Here is a 13777-nt window from a genome sequence, read left to right on the forward strand (position 1 = left end):
AGGGGTTCAGATCTGGGTTAAGTTTCCCACCATGTAAAGGAGAACTAACTGCTCAAACCAAGACACACACACACACACACACACACACACACACACACACGTTTTAATGCATTGGCAAAATGTGGTTTCATACATTCATCCTGACCTCTCACATCTATGTCCACTTAGCTAAAAGAACGAGTCAAGTACCCCAGAAAAGGAAACTGCCAGATGCTACTCCCTTCCACAGGTAAATGTATAAACCTGAGGTCCGCACAAAAGAAGCAGTAAAGTGGTCTTTTTACCCATTAGAATGTCCTTTCACTCTTCCTTAGGGTTGCCAGATTTAACAAATAAAAATACAAGATGCCCAGTTAAAGCTGAATTTCAGGTAAACAACAAATTTCAGTGTACCTATGTCCGTGCAATATCTGGGACATACAGTAAACCATTATTCAACATGTATCTGAAATTCAGCTTTAACTAAGTGCCTGGTATCTTATATGGCAACCCTACTCCTATCCCCAATCCACCACAAAGTGGGAAAATTGGGATGACCAACCACTCTAGTTTGCCGGGGACTTCAGGGTTTCCTGGTACACAGGACTTTTCAGTACTAAAACCAGGGAAGTTCCAGGCAAACCAGAATGAGCTAGTCACCCTAAAATTAATTTCACCAAGTAAGCAAACCAATTATAGCCTGGGCTCCACCACTAGTTAAGTCTGATCTTTTATTAATGAAATAACTTTTCTGTACCTTATTTCCCTATATGTACAAAATGTAAAGTGCGGCAGATATAAGGGACTCTGGAAAAATGCAAAGGCATGTAAATGCTAATTATCAGCATAGCTGGTTTGGGTACAAAGTTCTTTTTCATGTGGAGCTTCAAAGCAGACAGGTACTTGTTTCACTTATATACTTTTTACATGACCTACTGAAGGTTCTATTCCTTGCAACACTGGTTTGATTGCACACAGAAACTGTTCAACAGACCTGCTCCTTTCAGAACCAAGGCTACGCTGTGGGTTTGATGCTGGCCCCCCACGTTCTTGCTGTATAACATGGGACCCCCAAGCTTCAGGTTCACTGTACAACTGGGGTAATAACAAATACCTCACAAAACTCCCTTGGGGAAAAAACAAGAGAAGTGAAAGCATTCTTCATAAATTACAAAATACAGTGTATGTTTTAGTAGCACTTTAAATTTGTTTATACAAAACTATGGATACCAATATCAATATTTTTATCTTGATAATTTCTTATACCCCCCTGATTCTGAAGGTACTGAAGTCAATTCAGCTGTACTCTGGCTCCACAGCCTAAGCTCTCAGTAAAAGACTGGGGTTTGTTTTTTTGTTTTGGTTGCGTTCTTCGTTGCTGCACGCGGGCTTCCTCTAGTTGTGGCGAGCAGGGGCTACTCTTTGTTGCGGTGCGCAGGCTTCTCATTGCGGTGGCTTCTCTTTGTTGCGGAGCACGGGCTCTAGGCACACAGGCTTCAGTAGTCGTGGCACACGGGCTCAGTAGTTGTGGCTCGTGGGCTCTAGAGTTCAGGCTCAGTAGTTGTGGTGCACGGGCTTAGCTGCTTCGCGGCGTGTGGGATCTTCCCGGACCAGGGTTCGAACCCGCGGCTCCTGCATTGGCAGGCGGATTCTTAACCACAGAGCCACCAGGAAAGTCCCAACACACTGGGTTTGACACTTTGCTCCACTACTTACGAAATGTCACCTTAGGTAAATTACCTTTCTAAGCTTTAGTTCCCTCATCTGTAAAATGTGGAGAATAATATCTGTATCACATAAACAGTTAATACATGTAAAGAATGTAACAACTGTCTCATAATAAGCACTCAAGTATCAGCTGCTATTATTATTGATTAAATAAAGATTCAAAGGTAAGAAGAAGCTGAAACCATATATACATCCATGAAGTCCCTTATAAAATAGTAAGCAAAAATAATGACGCTTAACACATCTTGTATTTGGAATTGGTACTAGTCCACTGAGCCTCCTTAGCTAGCCAGTCAGTTTTGGGAATTTCTCTCCATGAGCTTTAGTTAGATGATTACAAATTTATGTTTAAGAAAATACATATACTAATATTTTTTTCTCATGTCTAGTACTCCATGCAAAAATTTTAAGTCCTTGGATTTTACAACACAGAACTATTGAATCCCACTCCCTGGATCCCACTCCAGTCCCAAAGGTAGAGAATACATGTGGAACACAACTCGGGACCAACTCTGTTTAACCAATTCAACTTACACAGTCCCTATACACCTAAAGAATATGATCCTCAACAAGTTTCCCTAACTCTCAGGGGTTTAGGTCCACCCTTAACAACCTCATACCTGGACCCAGCAACACAAAGGGAAGTACTAAGAGGTGGCTCTAGAGTCCATTCATCTATCTCATTATCGTGTGGTCGATCACCAAACAGTTCCCACCCAGACAAACACACATACACAAGCCCCAGGTTCAGAGTTCTGAATCATTTTGCCTCAAGTTCCTCATCTATGGGAAAGCCTACCCCTACTCTGCTTTCTACTTACCTTCCCAAGACATATACCCCTCCCCTCCTCTTATTATATCCAGAAGAAGTGATAATGAAATTCTCTATACAAAAGTACAGCTTTTTACATTAGAATTTTGTTCAAGGTTGATTCATTGAAGGGGAATGGGGAGAATGGCATGTTAGTCACTATTACATTACCCAAATGGTAGGGCAGAGAAACCAAACTTAGGACACCTACTTACTAGCATTGTTTTGACATTATTAACAATACTTACCAGTAAGTACTAACCGGCCAAGAACTGAATTCCTTGTCTATATTAAAACATATATTAAATAGGACTATTTTCCCCTTTAGGACTATTCCTTATTTATTCCAGTGATCTCACACAAAATGGCTAATGAGGGCCAACTATATAAACATTTCAGGAGAACATGAACTATTAAATTATATAATGACATCAGCTTGGCTGGTTGGTACTTGAGGGTCTTTATAATTCCAACTCAATCCAGCTAAGTGCTATATATAGTATTACATGAACCCATACCTAGGATAGTAAACAGATGGCCTAATGTTTTTTGGGGGGGGCCCCACAACGTGCGGCTTGTGGGATCTTAGTTCCCCGACCAGGGATCGACCCTGGGCCCTCCGCAGTGAAAGCACAGAGTCCTAACCACTGGACCACCAAGGAATTCCCCAGATGGCCTAATTTTTAAGTGAAGGTTGATTTAGCTGTATTAACAATTTCCCTTTTGAACTTACCTATTTTCTTCCCTAGAGTAAAATTTAAAATAAAATTAAAGAAAATTCAAAGGCTTAATAGTTCCAAACATATGAAATATGTCAGCAAACTAAATATGCTTATAATGAGCAAGGTATGCACGTTTGAGAAAAGAAAGCGCTTCAGGTAAGTTTAGCCTTTAGGAATATGAAGAGATTCAAGTGTCTAAATTAAGATTTTCAGGATAATTTAATCTAAGATAATTTTTAAATGCTTCTAGTAAAAAAGAAAAAAATAATAAAATGCTAGAATAATTTTGCAATCTAAATTCTACTGAAAACTATCCAGTCTGACTCTATACCTGTTCTTTCAATTCCAAGTATTTATAAATTGTTCAGTAAGATTCTTTAGATATTTCCTTTTTCACCTCCTTACCCCAAAAGCCCTTCTTACCTAAATTTTGGCATATCAGTTAAAATCAAACTTAAGAAAAAGCAAATAACATATATAATTAGACATTATAAGTACACTGTGGATGAATGACCTGTATCACAACATTACATCAACTTCATTATTTATACTATCTGAATGATAGCTAAGAATAAGGTTTAAACATTCAACTACTTCCTTTAGTCAATAGTCTTTTACTTGTATTTTATTCATGATTTTTTCCTTGTTTAATTTACATAAAATATTTTCTTCTTTCCATAAATCCTCAATTATTTTACCATTAATAAAGCTTTATCTAAACAGGTTTCAAAATCAAAGCTACTAAGATAAAGCATTGTCTTCCCACTCCTCTCCACCACTCTCCGATGTGCTCAGTTTTCTGGCCTCTGCAGTTTTTCCATCAATGTTCAAAAACTAGATTGTGTTTTAAAAACAGAAGGTGTTAAAGAAAGGAATCCACCTTCAATACCTATGAGCAGTATTTGGCCTGACTCTAAGAAACCTTTTCGTGTTACACCAAGGGAGTGGCAAAACCGCTGCTGTCCCCATCTCCTTGCAAACTTATAATCTGCATCATTTTCACTGAAATACAAATGAAAATACTCTGAATAATTTCTCTCTACTGCACGACTAAACGCACAAGTAACACTTTCTGCTACCAGCTGAATGTGGACTACTGGATCAAGTAAGTGATGAAATCCTGAAGGCCATCAAAACTTGTCTACTCTATAAAATATTTAAGTATGAATCACTAGAATCATGGATAGAATTTCCCTTTTTTTAATCAGTATAACTGAACATCAAGAAAAAGAGTAATCAACTTGCTGTGAATCTGTAACATAGATTTAAAACACTACTGAATAGCAATGATAATGAATCTAAATTTATTCACATACAATTCTACTTGTTAATATTCTCTTTTAAATTCTATATGTCATTTTTTGGGGGGACTACTAATAAGTAGCATTAAAATAATACCCAAATCAAACTCTGCTTCTCCAAATTTCTTAAGGAGTTTTAAATGCTTCAATCTAACAACTACACAAAGGATATGCACACAAGTGAATCAGATCAATTTTTACATCATATCTTAAGTCACAAAACTTCTGAATATGAGTAGTTCCCAAATGTGAAGAGGTGGAGTTCTAAGTTTTATAATTCAAGACACTGGGTTTCTCAAATAGTCCACGAAATTCTATTTACTTCATAATACAGTTAACCTACATAAAATGATGAATTTCTTTTCCTCTTTTTGGATACCTGATCAAGTCTAGGCAAAATTATGAGAGACAAAGTTACCTTTGTCACTCTGCCACAGCACCTTTTTCTCCATGCACTGTTTCCCTCCCCCACCCTAAACAGATGGACTAAACTTCCAAAACCACTTCTTTCTCTACCCCAATCTAGCTGACCCTCAATAAAGGCAACACTAATTGCAGTCATTTATATAAATGCTTTACTCTTTAATAACTGCTGTTCAGTACACAGTAAATTAACTTTGCGATTTTAATTCCAATGTAAATCGAAACTATGTTGATCTATTCTTAGCTAGAAATTTGAAGTTTGGGGTTTCCAAAGAATTTCCCTTTTATGTTCGCTAAAATAAATTTGTAGAGAAAATAACAGTGTTCCAATATATTTAGTCACTTCAAAGCATTCTTCATTTAGCCAAGTATATCGCTCAAGAAGGTGCAGGCAAAGAAATGTCTAAAGTAAAACAAAGGCACACCAATGGGCAAGGTATGTGCCTTTCTCCATCATACCTGCTTCATTAAAAGATGGTAACCTTGGATATGCACGTAAAAAGTCTAGAAGGACACACTCCAAATTGGTAAGGGGTAACCTCTAGCAAAAGAAACAGGGGACAGGGAAGATTCCTTTTACTTACACACTCTTATACTGTTTACAGTTTTTAGTAATAAACATTCTTCATGTAATTTCTTAAAATCAGTAGAAAATGTAAAATCAGTAAACTCAACAGCTGTGGGCAAAGATTCTGAAATGATCTTCTGAAATAGAAGATAAATGTCAACAATCATGATTCTAAGAGATAAAACGCTTATTGCTATTATATTTGCAAAGCACTTAAACAACACAGACTCTTCCTTATAACGGTTCTAACCAACTTTACCCTCACTTCTCAGAATGCTAAAAACTTCCTGGACACATGATCCTTAAATTCTTGCCCCAAAATTTCACAAACTCTAATTCACTTCAGAAGTCACAGTAAGTAAAGAATAAAACGATGCTATATTTTACCCCATGACAACTAATTAACAGGAAGATCTTGCTACAGGTTAACAAAAACTCCACTGCTGGACACATGCGGATGCAGTGGGCGCAGGCGCGGGCATACGACGTCTATACTCCATGTGAAGCCAGGTCTTCCGGCACTTGAGGATCCACGGAAAGCGAGTTTTTGAACACCTACAATGCAATGGCATTCATTTCACTTTCTAAACCTGATAACCAGATGGTAGAAGATACGCTTGCTCTTCAGGGCACAGTTCATCCGGGTGGCTGACAGAGTCTTGGTGCTCCAGCTGGGTGCCAAGCCTGAGGCTCTGAGGTGGGAGAGCCGAGTTCAGGACACTGGTCCAGCAGAGACCTCCGAGCTCCACATAACATCAAATAGCGAAAGCTCTGCCAGAGATCTCCATCTCGATGCTAAGACCGAGCTCCGCTCAATGACCAGCAAGCTACACTGCTGGACACTCCATGCCAAACAACTAGCAAGACAGGAACACAGCCCCATCCATTAGCACAGAGGCTACCTAAAATGATAATAAGTTCACAGACACCGCAAAACACACCACTGGACATGGTCCTGCCTACCAGAAAGACAAGATCCAGCCTCATCCACCAGAACAAAGGCACCAGTCTCCTCCACCAGGAAGCCTACACAACCCACTGAACCAACCTTACCCATTGGGGACAGACACCAAAAACAACGGGAACTACCAACTTGCAGCCTGCAAAAAGGAGACCCCAAGCGAGGAAAGTTAAGCAAAATGAGAAACAGAGAAATACAAAGCAGATGAAGGAGCAAGGTAAAAACCCACCAGACCAAACAAATGAAGAGAAAATAGGCAGTCTACCTGAAAAAGAATTCAGAGTAATGAGAGTAACGATGATCCAAAATCTTGGAAACACAATGGACAAAATATAAGAAACATTTAACAAGGACCTAGAAGAACCAAAGAGCAAACAAACAATGATGAACAACACAATAAATGAAATTTAAAATTCTCTAGAAGGAATCAATAGCAGAAAAACTAAGGCAGAAGAATGGGTAAGTGACCTGGAAGATAAAATACTAGAAATAACTACTGCAGAGCAGAATAAAGAAAACAGAATGAAAAGAATTGAGGACAGTCTCAGAGACCTCTGGGACAACATTAAACGCACCAACATTCGAATTACAAGAGTCCCAGAAGAAGAAGAAATAAAAAAAGAGACTGAGAAAATATATGAAGAGATTACAGTTGAAATCTTCCCTAATATGGGAAATAATCAAGTCCAAGAAGCACAGAGAGTCCCATATAGAATAAATCCAAGGAGAAACATGCCAAGACCATATTAAATCAAACTATCAAATATTAAATAGCAAGAAAAAATATTAAAAGCAGCAAGAGAAAAGCAACAAATAACATACAAGGGAATCTCCATAACGTTAACAGCTGATCTTTCAGCAGAAAATCTGTAAGCCAGAAGGGAATGGCAGGACATGTAAACTGATGAAAGAGAAAAACCTACAACCAAGATCACTCTACCACGCAAGAATCTCAATCAGATTCGACAGAGAAATTAAAACCTTTACAGACAAGCAAAAGCTAAGAGAATTCAGCACCACAAAACCAGCTTTACAACAACTGCTAAAATAACTTCTCTAGGCAGGAAACACAAGAGAAGGAAAAGACCTACAATAACAAACCCAAACAATTAAGAAAATGGTAAGAGGAACATACATATACGAAGATAACGATAGCAAAGATCAATAAAACTAAAAGCTGGTTCTTTTGAGATGAACAAAATTGATAAACCGTTAGCCAGACTCATCAAGAAAAAAAGGGAGAAGACTCAAATCAATAAAATTAGAAATGAAAAAGGAGAAGTAACAACTGACACTGCAGAAATACAAAGGATCATGAGAGATTACTACAAGCAACTACATGCCAATAAAATGGACAACCTGGCAGAAATGGACAAATTCTTAGAAAAGCACAACCTTCCCAGACTGAACCAGGAAGAAATAGAAAATATGAAAAGACCAATCACAAACACTGAAACTGAGACTATGATTAAAGATCTTCCAACAAACAAAAGCCCAGGACCAGATGACTTCATAGGCGAATTCAATCAAACATTTAGAGAAGAGCTAACATCTATCCTTCTCAAACTCTTCCGAAATATAGCAGAGGGAGGAACACTCCCAAACTCATTCTACGAGGCCACCATCACCCTGATACCCAAACCAGACAAGGATGTCACAAAGAAAGAAAACTACAGGCTGGACTTCCCTGGTGGTGCAGTGGTTGAGAATCCGCCTGCCGAGTCAGGGGACGCGGGTTCAAGCCCTGGTCCGGGAGGATCCCACATGCTGCGGAGCAACGAAGGCCGTGTGCCACAACTACCGAGCCTGCGCTCTGGAGCCTGTGAGCCACAACTACTGAGCCCACGTGCCACAACTACTGAAGCCCGCGCACCTGGAGCCTGTGCTCCGCAAATACCCAAATCAGACAAATGTCACAAAAAAAGAAAACTACAGACCAATATCACTGATGAACATAGATGCAAAAATCCTCAACAAAATACTAGCACACAGAATCCAACAGCACATTAAGAGGATCGTACACCATGATCAAGAGGGGTTTATCCCAGGAATGCAAGGATTCTTCAATATGCGCAAATCAATCAGTGTGATAAACCATATTAACAAATTGAAGGAGAAAAACCATATGATCATCTCAATAGATGCAGAGAAAGCTTTCGACAAAATTCAACACCCATTTATGATAAAAACCCTGCAGAAAGTAGGCATAGAGGGAACTTTCCTCAACATAATAAAGGCCATATATGACAAACCCACAGCCAACATTGTTCTCAATGGTGAAAAACTGACACCATTTCCACTAAGATCAAGAACAGGACAAGGTTACCTGCTCTCACCACTCTTATTCAACACAGTTTTGGAAGTTTTAGCCACAGCAATCAAAGAAGAAAAAGAAATAAGAGGAATCCAAATCAGAAAAGAAGAAGTAAAGCTGTCACTGTTTGCAGATGACATGATACTACACACAGAGAATCCCAAAGATGCTACCAGAAAATTACTAGAGCTAATCAATGATTTTGGTAAAGTAGCAGCATAAAAAATTAATGCACAGAAATCTCTTGCATTCCTATGCACTAATGATGAAAAATCTGAAACAGAAATTAAGGAAACACTCCCATTTACCACTGCAACAAAAAGAATAAAATACCTAAGAATAAGCCTACCTACGGAGACAAAAGACCTGTATGCAGAACACTATAAGACACTGATAAAAGAAATTAAAGATGATACAAACAGGTGGAGAGATATACCATGTTCTTGGATTGGAAGAATCAACATTGTGAAAATGACTCTACTACCCAAAGCAATCTACAGATTCAATGCAATCCCTATCAAACTACCACTGGCATTTTTCACAGAACTAGAACAAAAAATTTCACAATTTGTATGGAAACACAAAAGACCCCGAATAGCCAAAGCAATCTTGAGAAAGAAAAACGGAGCTGGAAGAAGCAGGCTCCCTGACTTCAGACTATACTACAAAGCTACAGTAATCAAGATAGTATGGTACTGGCACAAAAACAGAAATACTGATCAATGGACCAGGACAGAAAGTCCAGAGATAAACCCACGCACATATGCTTACCTTATCTTTGATAAAGGAGGCAAGAATATAAAGTGGAGAAAAAACAACCTCTTCAATAAGTAGTGCTTGGAAAACTGGACAGCTACATGTAAAAGAATAAAATTAGAACACTCCCTAACTCCATACGCAAAAATAAACTCAAAATGATTAAAGACCTAAATGTAAGGCCAGACACTATAAAAGTCTTAGAGGAAAACATAGGCAGAACATTCTATGACATAAATCAGAGCAAGATCCTTTTTGACCTACCTCCTAGAGAAATGGAAAGAAAAACAAAAATAAACAAATGGGACCTAATGAAACTTAAAAGCTTTTGCACAGCAAAGGAAACCATAAATAAGACAACCCTCAGAATGGGAGAAAATATTTTCAAATGAAGCAGCTGACAAAGAATTAATCTCCAACATTTACAAGCAGCTCATGCAGCTCAATATCAAAGCAGCAAACAACCCAATCCAAAAATGGGCAGAAGACCTAAATAGACATTTCTCCAAAGAAGATTGCCAACAAACACATGAAAGAGTGCTCAACTTCATTAATCATTAGAGAAATGCAAATCAAAACTACAATGAGTCATCTCACACCAGTCAGAATGGCCATCATCAAAAAATCTACAAACAATAAATGCTGGCGAGGGTGTGGAGAAAAGGGAACCCTCTTGCACTGTTGGTTGGAATGTAAATTGATACAGCCACTATGGAGAACAGTATGGAAGTTCCTTAAAAAACTAAAAATAGAGCTATCATATGACCCAGCAATCCCACTACTAGGCATATACCATGAGAAAACCATAATTCAAAAAGAGTCACACACCACAATGTTCACTGCAGCTCTATTTACAATAGCCAGGACATGGAAGCAACCTAAGTGTCCATCGACAGATGAATGGATAAAGAAGGTGCGGCACATATATACAATGGAATATTACTCAGCCATGAACAGAAACGAAATTGAGTTATCTGTAGTGAGGTGGATGGACCTAGAGACTAGAGTGGCATGGACATATATACACTACCAAACGTAAAACAGATAGCTATGCGAAGAAGCCACATAGCACAAGGAGATCAGCTAGATGCTCTGTGTCCACCTAGAGGGGTAGGATAGGGAGGGTGGGAGGGAGATGCAAGAGGGAGAAGATATAGGGATATTGTTTATGTACAGCTGATTCACTTTGTTCTACAGCAGAAACTAACACACCATTGTAAAGCAGTTATACTCCAATAAAGATGTTAAAAAACAAACAAAAAACAACAACAAAAAATCCACTGTTTTACTGGCCTTCAACCTACAATTTCTGTTAAAATGTCCAGTTTGAAATTTTAAATAAAACACAAATTTCAAAGGACCATCACGTGTTGACATGGTGCTACCAGTCTAATTAGTGCTAAACTTTGCCAAATAAAGAGGATACTGAGGTTCAAACTTTTGCAGAGATGCTTAGTGATATTCAAATTGAGGAAAGGAAGGTTAAATATCAATAATATTGCTGAATAACATGGCTCAATGTTCCAATGGGCTTACATGGAATTAAAATTAGTGTAAAAGCTACTTTCTCATAACTTTCATAATTCTACAATCACAAAATGGAGAGAAAATAATTTTTTCTTTGACAGTTTACCCACACTTGGTTTTAACTTAATACGTTTTACACCTAATAATAGAAACTTTGTAGTTAAATAAAATTAAACATTTTACCAGTTGACAATGGTAGGAGGTACTAGTGCCTTCAAATATGTGCTTTTGTTTCAATACCTGTCAAAACAAACACATGAAGGCAAGCATTACTACTCCTCATCTGGTTAATCATAGAGCCAAATATCAACCTTTTCCTGGAGATATCTCTATCTCCAAATCTCACGGGAAAATTTCTGTTGAGTTTTTCTGGAAACATCATCTATTATACTAGCAAGTGACATTTTATCATGTAAACTTTTACCAAAAAAGCATGTTGTATATACCACTACACACCTATTAGTATAACCAAAATCCAAAATACTAACATCACTAAATGCTACAAGAATGCAGAGCAACAGGAACTCTCATTCACTGCTGGTGGGAATGCAGAATGGTACAGCCACTTTGGATGACAGTTTAGCAGTTTCTTACAAAACTAAACATACTCTTACCGTATGATCCGGCAACTGATCTCCTTGGTATTTACTCAAATGAGTTGAAAATGTATGTCTAGACAAAAAAGCTGCACACAACTGTTTATAGCAGCTTTATCTGTAAATGCCAAAATTTGGAAGTAACCAAGATGTCCTTCAGCAAGTGAATGTGTAACTGCTACATCCAGGCAATGGAATGTTATTCAGCACTAAAAAGAAATGAGCCATTAAGCCATGAAAAGATAGAGGAAACTCAAATGCAGATTACTAAGTGAAAGAAGTCAATCTGAAAGGTTACATACTATATGATTCCAACTACATGACATTCTGGATAAGGCAAAGCTACGGAGACAGGATTGGGACTACTGAGACAGCAAAATGTTGCCTAGGGTTAAGGAGAAAGAAGGGATGAACAGGCAGAGCAGAGAGGATTTTCAGAGCAGTGGAACTACTCTGTACGATACTATAATGGTAGATATACGACATTACATATTTGTCAAAATCCATGGAACGTACAACACCAAGAGTGACCTCTAATGTAAGCTGAGGACTGTGCGTGATAACAATGCGTCAGTGTAGGTTCATCGATTGTAATAAATGTACCACTGTGGTGCAGGACGCTGAAACCGGGGGAGGCTGTGCATATGGGAGAACAGGGGATACATGGGAAATCTCACTACCTTCTGCTCAATTTTGTTGTGAACTTGAAACTACTCTTAAAAAATAAAGTCTACCTTTTTAAAAAAGGTATATCCAAAACTTTTATAAAGTATGTTGAGTTTTTTCACTCACTGTTATGATGGTCAAGGAGAATTAGTAAGTTTTATAATACTATTTCACTGTATATACCATACTTTTGTATATCATCTCAATGATTTTCTCAATCACTTTCAAAGCAGATAGGTTAGCAATCACTACAGTTACTTAAAAAAATATATTAACATCAGCCCAAACTCACAGAGCTAGTAAGTAATGGTTAAGTATTTTGAGTCAAAGTTCAGCACACCACTGCCTCACTATTAATTTCCTCATTCGCTACAAGGCAGCCAGATGTACTTTAAAAGGGACAGGCCTTAAAACCAGATATATGTGGGTCCAAAATCCCGGCTCTGTTTTTTGATAGCTATGATTCTAGACACATTCATTCGTTTCTTCATTCATCTATCCATCTGTCCATGGGGAGTGAGGGGGGCATCTTATCAATTTACTTATTTCTTGTGCCAGTTTACTCATTATGTAAGTGAGGACAGCAACAACATATATGAACAATACATATCCATATTTGTCGAATTTCTATAAATAGAAGGCAACGCAATAGAAAAAATGGGCTATGTACATTCAGAGAAAAAATCCAAACGCCTATTAACTTTGAAAAAACAGGTCAACATCACTAGTTATCCAGGAAATGCAAATTAAAACAATATAATTTTCCCCTATCAGATTTCTTTTAATGAAAAAAAAATCACAAGTATTGGCAAGGATATAGGAAACAAGATCGCTCTTGGCATTATTAGGGGAAGTGCAGCCACTTTGCAGAGCAATTTGGCAGCAAAAGCTAAAAATGTAAATTCCTATGACTTAGTGAATCCCTTCTGAGTAATTTGCCCTGGAGAAGGTTTGACACAGGTGCATGTTTACTTTACCTTGTTTTGTTTTCTAATATGACAAGTCCTAGTATTCAATTGACCCTCAATAATTGCTGAATCTCTTCAACAAAGATTTAATGATCCATTCATTTTTGGCCAAGGAGGCAAGAAGAGAAGAAACTGCAGGCAGTAATAGTATTTGGAAAAGCAGAGGTATTCAAGAAAAGGGCAATTTAAGAAAACTCTAAGTATTTGTTGTAGGCTGATTAACGACCTCAAAGGTATCAGGTCCTAATCCCTGGAACCTGTAAATGTTACCTTATTTGGAAAATGGGTCTTTGCAGGTGTTATTAAATTAAGGCTTTTGAGATGGGGAGACAATCGTCGATTACCCAGTGGGCCCTAAATGCCATCACAAGTGTCCCTGTAAGACAGAAGCACTAGATTTGACATACACAGTGAAGATGAAGCAAAGAGATTTGAAGACGCTGGCCTAGAAGCCTCG

The 13777-nt window shown here is 38.0% G+C and overlaps 1 protein-coding gene across 2 annotated transcripts in view; it reads right to left on the bottom strand.

The window, feature by feature from the left end:
* The window catches only part of ACSL3 (acyl-CoA synthetase long chain family member 3), an 80726-nt gene that overhangs the window by 48036 nt on the left and 18913 nt on the right, over window positions 1-13777 (bottom strand). The window contains exon 2 of one of the 2 annotated variants that reach the window (XM_024763174.1): window positions 11274-11330. The exons of the other annotated variant lie outside the window; for it this stretch is intronic. The gene's annotated coding sequence lies outside the window, so the exon portion shown is untranslated. The remainder of the gene's footprint in view (window positions 1-11273; window positions 11331-13777) is intronic. 2 annotated transcript variants of the gene reach the window in all.

This window comes from Neophocaena asiaeorientalis, unplaced genomic scaffold (assembly GCF_003031525.2).
Source record: "Neophocaena asiaeorientalis asiaeorientalis breed wild unplaced genomic scaffold, Neophocaena_asiaeorientalis_V1.1 scaffold86, whole genome shotgun sequence".
NCBI classification, from domain to species: domain Eukaryota; kingdom Metazoa; phylum Chordata; class Mammalia; order Artiodactyla; family Phocoenidae; genus Neophocaena; species Neophocaena asiaeorientalis.